An 8,176-nucleotide genomic window follows, 5' to 3' on the forward strand; every position below is an offset into this window, starting at 1 on the left:
CCATGCCGCCGGTGGGATCCGAACCCACGACCTCCGAATATCGCGTCCGGTGCTCTTACCAACTGAGCTACGGCGACGGCTGTCCTAACTGCTGCTCTCGTGGGTATTTATGTTTACTGGGTATAAGCGAGCCTTGGTGACCACTCTCAAGGCTCGCTCCAACTCCCTTCAACTGGTCTGTGTGTAGTTCCTTCACCTCACCTTACCTATAATTTAAAATTGACCTTGTGTGGCCACCTTTTGGAGCAAATAGTGCCTCATCAGTGTGGCCTGCACACTCTGGGCTGAGGGATACCCTCATAAGGGACGAGTTTTGTAATCTGTTCTCTGCAGTTATTATTATTGGTGAACAATGGCTGCACAGATATTCAACACACTCGGCAAGCTTGGCATCGGTCTGGCAGTTGTGGGTGGCGTGGCCAACAGTGGGCTGTACAATGGTAAGAGGACCCTTTTTCCGAAGCAGGCCTGCACTGTTTCCGTGCCCCTCACTTGACAGTGGGCGGATGTGAGAGTAGGGTACAACTTAAGAAAACGGCAGTTAGCACTGGCCCACGGTCCGCGGCGTCCTGTATTACCCCGCAAGCCAATCGCAACAGGAAACGAAATCAGCTTTCAGTGCATTGGCATTACTGGCTGCGATGAGTGATTTCAGCGATCTGCTTCTAATCCTTCTGCCTCACACAAACAGAGAAAAAATCCCGGAAAAAAAAATACATGGGTTTGAACTCAGGAATTTCTCAGAAGAGAGTACAGAACCTCATAGCCATGACCAGGGCTGTGTTACTTGATGTATAGAGGTGAACATAGTCTATGTGGCAAGGCAGCAGCAGTGGCAACGAAACTTTCCACGATGTCATTCTAGGTGGTGTGAGCGAACAGAAGGGGGATGACGTATACAAACTTCGCCTCTCTGTTGACGTCATGGAAAGCTACTCCGTGCTCGCCGTTAAAACCTCCGCGCATTACCCACTCGCATTGGCCTCGTGCCAGACATGGACCAGGCAAAATGAGCAGTGCTTTGGCATGTCTTTAAGCCTGCCACTGATACAAATAAAAACAACAAAAGAAGAAGAATGATCAAGTATGAACAAGACAGAGGTGGCAGGAGTTCAGCAGAAGCTAAGAGTGAATAAAATAAGCGGTTTGCACTGGTTTGAAATATAGCCAAGCAGTCGTTAGTGTGGTCAAATGCTTTTTAGGGCATTCAAATCTTGACTAGTGGTAGGACGTTTCGGTTTAAAAACCGGTAAAAGTACGCCGAATTTAGTTTTTGAAATTTGGTTTTAACTGAAAAATGTCAGTATTCTTGGCATGCAAGACTTAGCTATACTCCGTTTCAAACATCATGTGCAGCGCTGTCAAATTAGCGCTCTTCTTTGTGCTGCCTGCATTCGTGACCAAAAAGTAGTGCGTTGTTTGTGATGAGCGAAACATAGTAAATGCTTTCCCTGTAGGCTTACCACATGACACATTTGTCATGATCTTGATTAAATTCACTGTTATTGCCGACAGTACGCTGTCGCTTTCTCGTACCATAGACAACTAGGCTGGCATAAAACAAACGCGGAGTAACACCCCTCCCTTTATTTTCTTGTCCATACTACTTCGTGCCTTTTGCAGCGTTGCACCTGATGTATGAAATGGATTATAGTTGCGTGTTGAGTATGAGTTACACTCGAAAATTATCTAAGTAGAGAAGCCATGACGGGATGGTGGTGTTGAATAAGCGGCGCACTTGTGCAATTTTGAGGCATTTTACACTCCTCTAGCACCACCTCCTCACTAGCAAAGCACTGTTCGGTCACTATCATCGTCTGCTTAGAGTAAGCTTATCAAATGCAAGTAGTACGCTGACGAGAAACCGTGCTTGGTAGTTCTGAAAAGTATCTTGTCCGGGCTGCCGTGATGACCATGGCTCCCATCAACATGCAGACTACGTGGTACCCCACCCTCTCACTAGCTCAGCCAAACTCAAAAACCTAAAAAAAAACGTTTGGGTTTGCGGGTTTAACGTCCCGAAGCGACTAGGGCTATGAGGGACACCGTAGTGAAGGGCTCCGGACCACCTGGGGTTCTTTAATGTGCACGAACATCTCACGGTACACAGGCCTCTAGAATTTCGCCTCCATCGAAATGTGACCACTGTGGTCAGGACTGAACCTGTGTCTTTCGGGTCAGGAGCCAAGTGCCATAACCACTGAGCCACCGCAACGCGTCAACCTGGCTCTTAAATTCCACTGGCGTTCTTGACCGCCGGCTGTCTCATTAAACGCATTGCATTTTTTTTATTGGCAAAAGCAATTCTATCTACAAGAACACCTTCAGGTGCAAAATTACTCCTAAATTATGTTAATTACTGGAAAAAAAACTGCTCATGCCGAAAAATATGATGAGATTGACTCTTGGCCCATAATGTGGGAAGAGCTTCACTCTGTATAGGACCTGTGAAATGGGGAGGTGGAACCTCGTGAAGACTGTTTGCACTCTCTCTGCTCGCATGAAGGCTCGTGAATGAAAAAGTGGGTGGAAGGAGAATTGTCTGATTTGGGAGGTCTGGCACTTATTTTACTCATGTGCTCTCATTTCGGGCTCAGCTTTGTGGAAGGTGGTGCCAGCTGGCACTTAAAAGCCTTTTATGCGTTTGCTGCTCATGCCACCATCTTGGGTGTAAAGTGAAAGGCTTTCTGTCGCTCAAATTTTTTGAATGCGCCAAGGGATTTACTGGAAAAGCAGCCTAAAGAGAGCTAGCCAAAATGGCGGTCTGAGCTCCAACAATCAACGCAACGATATCGCGCTGCTGCCCGTCTTTCTCTTACAAATGAATTAATTTACTGTTGACAATTGAGTAACTTGACCCTTTCTTTTTTGAGCCAGAAACATCAAGCTGTTCGGACATCCTATGCTTTCAGGAATCTTATCCTCATGACAAGTGTAAAGAAAAAAGAGAAATCTGTGGCATTTTACTGCGGAAAACTTGGAGGTGCAGCCTACTGTTTGCCACCAGCGTGAGAGCAATGGTGGTGAGGGATACAATAGACCCTGCCATGTTGCCTAGTCCTTTCGGGCGTTATGGTACGGTGCTATTTGGCTGATTTTGGATTAGCAGCAGCCGAAAGACCCTAATGACATTTAGGCGCTGCTTTTGTACTCGGCCAGCTTGTTGTTTCCTCTAAGTGGCTCCTTCCCCTGCTGTGCCTGCGAAAATGTTCGCTTATTTCAGTATTTCAATGCAGTGTGCATGCTGTTGGCGCTTTATTGCTCCTTTGTTCACTGCTGATGGCACAAGATGCTCCTACTAGTAGTACTTAAAAAATGTAGTCTTCATTTTTGAAGGAACAAGAAATGAACGGGTGAATGCTAACATCTGACGCAGTTGTGTGGAAGTTCAAAGTACTTTGATGCTTGAATTCGAAGGTGTCAGTGAACTGAGGGGCACATTTAAGTACAAAATACTTGAGCTGCGTGAACAGATTGTGCCGTTACGGTCGTTGACATCAGGGCATCGTAAAAGCTAGCCATGGTTCACGAAGGAAGTGTGCAGAATTATTTGGGAGAAGGCATGCTTTAATACGTTATAAATGGGGGCCTGTCATCGTTAAGAAAGTTAAATGAAAAAGAGCTATGAGATAGCAAAAAAGCATAATTTAACTTAAATTTGCGATTGAAATGATGGTCCTGCTGACCCAAAAAGACGCAGGTTCTATCCTGGCCGCGGCTGTCGAATTTCGGTGGAGGCAAAATTCTTGAGGCCCGTGTGCTGTGCTATGTCAGCGCAGGTAAAGAACCCCAGGTGGTCGACATTTCTGGCGCCCTCCACTACGACGTCCCCCATAGCCTGAGTCACTTTGGGACATTAAACCCCAAATATTAATGTATATACTCGTTTAAGGGCCGTACTTTTATTTTGTGTTTCAACAGGGTGCAGCCTTTACACAGGACCGGTATGCTGTGCTGTGCTTTAACTATGTGAAAGTTTTTTTTCTGCAATCGATAAATGTTCTCTTTTATTAGCTAGGCCCTGTGATGTACGTTTCATTGCTTCCCTCTTGGTTTGAGTGCACATGTCGAAATTTCAGCTGAATTCTCCCCACTGTAATGCCATGGCATTGCAATAAATTGTGAGGTAAATGAAAGCCCCTGCGCCTCTCAGGTGAGGCTGCAGCAGCTTAGAAAGCATAATGGCCATGTGAGGAGGCTGCCTTCCAAAATAGCCCTGTTTGCCTGCACGGCATGGTGTTGGCCGGTTCGAGCAGTCTTCTGCATGCAGTGGACGGGGGCCACCGGGCGGTGATCTTTGAGCGCTTCACGGGTGTCAAGAGCTACGTGGTGGGTGAAGGCACGCACTTCCTCATACCCTGGGTCCAGCGGCCCATCATCTACGATGTGCGCTCGCGGCCACGCAATGTGCCGGTCGTCACGGGCAGTAAAGGTGGGGTTGTTTCCTGCTCACACGATTCTAGTCATTGTGGTGGAAGAAGGGCACAAGGACATGGCACAGTCGCCGACAGATTTTTTGGATTCTGTGGGACCTGGAAAATGGTCCGAGTGATCAAACGGTCCGAAAAGCCATACTTTCCGCACAAAAAACTGGCTTTCAGTTGTGAACTTGATCGCACCGTATGTTCTAATTGCAAGTAAATATATTAGACTGTATCTAGGTCAGAGTCATGCTTCAGTCATGTCCGCATCACTCCACATCACGCTACCAGACAGTGTGACGCAGCCGCAGGTCAAGTCTCTAACGAATGCACTCGCTGCGCGAAGCAAGAACAGTCTATTTGCATGGGCAGGGATAGCTGCGAAAATCCGGACAGGAAACGCACAAGAAGCGAGCTCCTCCAAAGGCACCCGTTCCCTTACTCCCATTTGTCCCGCACCATAGCGGATGCCGTAGCTGTCCAGTTTCTAGTGCGGTCACGCACCCTTCTTTGTAGGTCGCCTTGATGGGACAGAATAGAGTGCCATCAGTGCCGTTATCTCCAGCGGAAATGAGCATAACTAAGCCTATCCAAGCCAGTTCACCTAATTCCCTCCGTCAGCACCTCTCGTGTTCTTTTGACTGCCAGTTCTATCGCCCTTTGGGCACCTTAATTCAGTCGAATGAATATCCGCGTTTTGTTGTAGGCCACCACCGAGACGGTTCTCTCCTCCGTGGAGTGAGCCGACGGGGAAGAATAAGGAAGGAGGACAGGGGAGGGCCAGCCGTATTTTGCTGGCATTTGAAGAAAAAGGGGAGCAAATAAATCCAAGATACGGTGCCTTTCAAAGGTGAATCGGTTGGTTGTGATGCCTGCTCGAGTCTTTGTCAGGCCGAAAAAATTAAGTTTCAGTTGAAAAACAACTTCCACAGTAGTGGCGATGTGTATTTTAGTCTGAAAAAGTACAACTTCTGGACTTTACACGTACAGGCGAGGTAAGCCGAGTTTGCTGTCCAGTGTATCGCGGAAGAAAACTTAGTGAAACAGATGAGTAGTTTTGTGGAGGGATTCGATGGGTGGAAGGTTTGGGCTGGGATTTTGTGGTTAGTTCCTTTCGCTGTTCTGGGGGGGGGGGGGGGGGGTTAAAGTTGAGCCATATGACGGAGGCCCTAAATTGATGTCACATGTCCGGATTTAGAGTGTACTGTAAAGCCTTGCAAGATAACAAGTTTCATGAATGACGGTGCTTTAGAAAACATGAAGGGTTCACCAGTGCGAGACCCTGTAGCGAATGCACGCGTGCATTTTCAGCATCTTAAGGGGTGCGTGGGTCTTGTCACATGGGCACATCCAACCCTAATTGAACTCGATATGCATCAAGGTTTTCGAGTACGATTGAAGTATCTGGTGCTACACTGGAATTTTCAGTGCTCATTGAGAAGTAGTTCTCATATGCGTTGGTCGCATAAAAGGCCGGGCACCTATTTGACATATTATTGTGGGACTGTAAAAAGAATGAAAAATAAAGTATCCCTGACCGGGAGATCTCACCATTGCCTGTGCATCGCATGCATAGCATTGCATCCTGCAGATGAAAAGGAGTGGTTTGACTTAAATTTTTGGCACCAAATTTTCAACTGGTGCACAGAGATGGCCAGATATCGGAAAGGCGCATGGTGCACCCGCTCGAGAGAATCAGAGCAGGAGGAAAGCAGAATTGTGGTTGCTGCGGAAGAGAAAAAAAAACCTGTCAAAAAACTAGACCGGTGCCATTTTCAAGTAGGATAATGCGAGCTTGTGTCATGCAGTCACTCTTCAGTGTATTGTGTATAGTGCAATGCATGCTCTATTTATATTCTCTTGCTGAAAGTGTTTACTGTTTTCATTGACACACCTAGCATGTTCACATATCTTGTTTTCATTTTCATGGTCCTGTCTTAAAACTGCGTTTCTTTTCAATCCCTTTTTCTGTGCACTTTCAGGTAGAAATTAGGTTTAGTCTGATTTTTGCAATGTGCTCGGGGTGCAGATGCATACCTGCCAACCCTTCCGATTTTTCTGTAAAATGTACGAATTTTCACCCGTCTTACGATTTTACGATTCTTGCCTCAAATCTTACGGAAAATAAATTTTATTTGTGATAAACATAAGAAATTCTGTAAAATAAACACGCACCGTTACCGTGTCTCGCTATGACGTGCTCGATTAACCGATCGCCCAAATATTCGTCCCCAGGCGTTGTTTGTTTATTTACCGAAAGCGTCTTAATTGCCGCTCCGGCAAAGCTCTGAAACAAATACACGTTGCCCTTGATTCAGTCCGCGTGGTAGTGGTGTTCTTCCAGCATCGAAGTTTCATGCTCGTCATGTGCTGTTCGCCGTTTGTGCATTCCCTCATGCGCGATTTTGATGAATGAAGCCGATTTTACCGACTTCGTTAGATTTTACCGCTTTGCCTGTTGCTTTGCCAAATGGTCCCTTGTGCAGGGTAAGGGATGATACTTGAGGTGTGTCATGTGGACTTGCCACCATCAGTGTGTGCATTTCAGACTTGCAGAATGTCAACATCACGTTGCGGATCTGTTTCGGCCCGTGCAAGAGCAGCTGCCCCGCATGTACACCACACTGGGTGTTGACTATGATGAGCGTGTGCTGCCATCCATCACCAATGAAGTGCACAAGGCAGTTGTGGTAAGTGACACGTTTCCCCAGCTCAGGGAAAGGGGGTGAGCTGCTCAGATTTTGTTTCAACTGATGCAGGCCCAGTTTGACGCCAGTGAAATGATTACTCAGCGAGAGGTGGTTTCACAGAAGGTGTGCGATGAGCTGACTGAGCGGGCCTCGCAGTTTGGCGTCATTCTGGATGACATCTCCATTGTGAGTGCAACTTTTTGTGCGTCACAGCGTTAGAGCGGACGTTCCGAGGAAGAGCCATGTGCATTGTCTAGTTCAGGGTTGGTCGATAGGATTGTGACGTCACACATTGAGCTGTGGAATGGAAATGGTTAAAACTCGAGTTCAATTATGACTATCTAAGTCATAGCATTCAGGTCGTAAAATACCATATATACTTGCGTAATGAACCCGTCCCCAACTTTTGTTAATGTGAAGGGACGAAGTAAGATCAGAAGAGATTTCGATTCCGAGATAACGATAGGAAGTCACGGATTCGAGCGCACTGTTATTAAGGTAATAGACGCTAGGACTGCAGGAATTTCTAGAGACACGTAATGCTTTACATTTAGATGTATTAACGTCTATTTTCCACAAGTCACACCAATTAGTAATAGCATCCACATCATGTTGCAAGGCATTGGTATCGTTCGAACTGTTAATTTCCCGAAAGACAGCACAATCATCAGCAAATAAATGAATGTTAGAGGATACACAGTCAGGTAGGTCATTAATGTATATCAGGTCATTAATGAAATTAGCTGGGAATGGAACCCACGACCCTTGTGGTGCGAGTCACACTACCATCGAGGCATGTTCGTTCGACATGGTTAAAGGGAGGCCTTGTGTGCCATTGGTGTATCACGTGGTCTAGTGTGCCTTCTGATGCATGCCAATAAGTGTAATTAAAAAGACGCACTAATTAAGAAAGAGGCCAGTAAGCATTAACGCTGCCTTGTCGTACCCGTAAGGCGGAGCTTCAGTCTTTCTTTATTTAGTTTATTTGGTGACACAATGCTTGCATATGAGTGTGTGTGTTGTTGTGCTGGCTTTTTCTCATCTCTAATATTTCAGATTGACTAG

At 46.3% G+C, this 8,176-nt stretch overlaps 1 pseudogene across 1 annotated transcript; it reads left to right on the forward strand.

Moving 5' to 3' along the window:
* Positions 1-342: 342 nt before the first annotated feature.
* Positions 343-8,176, forward strand: LOC144118164 (prohibitin 1-like; annotated as a pseudogene). Its single transcript, XR_013312006.1, has 5 exons — positions 343-440; positions 4,271-4,432; positions 6,970-7,111; positions 7,181-7,297; positions 8,168-8,176. The product of XR_013312006.1 is annotated as a prohibitin 1-like (transcript).

The sequence above is a fragment of the Amblyomma americanum genome, chromosome 1, assembly GCF_052857255.1.
Source record: "Amblyomma americanum isolate KBUSLIRL-KWMA chromosome 1, ASM5285725v1, whole genome shotgun sequence".
NCBI classification, from domain to species: Eukaryota; Metazoa; Arthropoda; class Arachnida; order Ixodida; family Ixodidae; genus Amblyomma; species Amblyomma americanum.